The sequence below is a fragment of the Geospiza fortis genome, unplaced genomic scaffold (assembly GCF_000277835.1).
Source record: "Geospiza fortis unplaced genomic scaffold, GeoFor_1.0 scaffold183, whole genome shotgun sequence".
Lineage (NCBI taxonomy): Eukaryota > Metazoa > Chordata > Aves > Passeriformes > Thraupidae > Geospiza > Geospiza fortis.
In genome coordinates, this window is record NW_005054447.1 from 411,499 (window position 1) to 411,726 (window position 228).

The following is a 228-nucleotide window of genomic DNA, read 5'->3' on the forward strand; positions in this document are numbered from 1 at the left end:
TGGGTTTTGTGGGGCTGGGCCAGGGTAAAAGACCCAAAACGTTGTTCTGTTACACGCCTTGGATGTGGTGAGCCCCTGCTCCTGCACAGCCAGTGGGGGAAATCATCCCAATTCCCAGCTTGATTCAAATAGTCTGATTTTTTAATTATTAATCAAAAATAAAATAATAACTATTATTTACATTATATATAGTAAAAGAAGATCTATTTATATTATATTACATATTAT

The 228-nt window shown here is 35.1% G+C and overlaps 1 protein-coding gene across 1 annotated transcript in view; it reads left to right on the plus strand.

The window, feature by feature from the left end:
- Positions 1–228, plus strand: part of TTC12 (tetratricopeptide repeat domain 12) — a 16,335-nt gene that overhangs the window by 2,354 nt on the left and 13,753 nt on the right. The window lies entirely within an intron of this gene.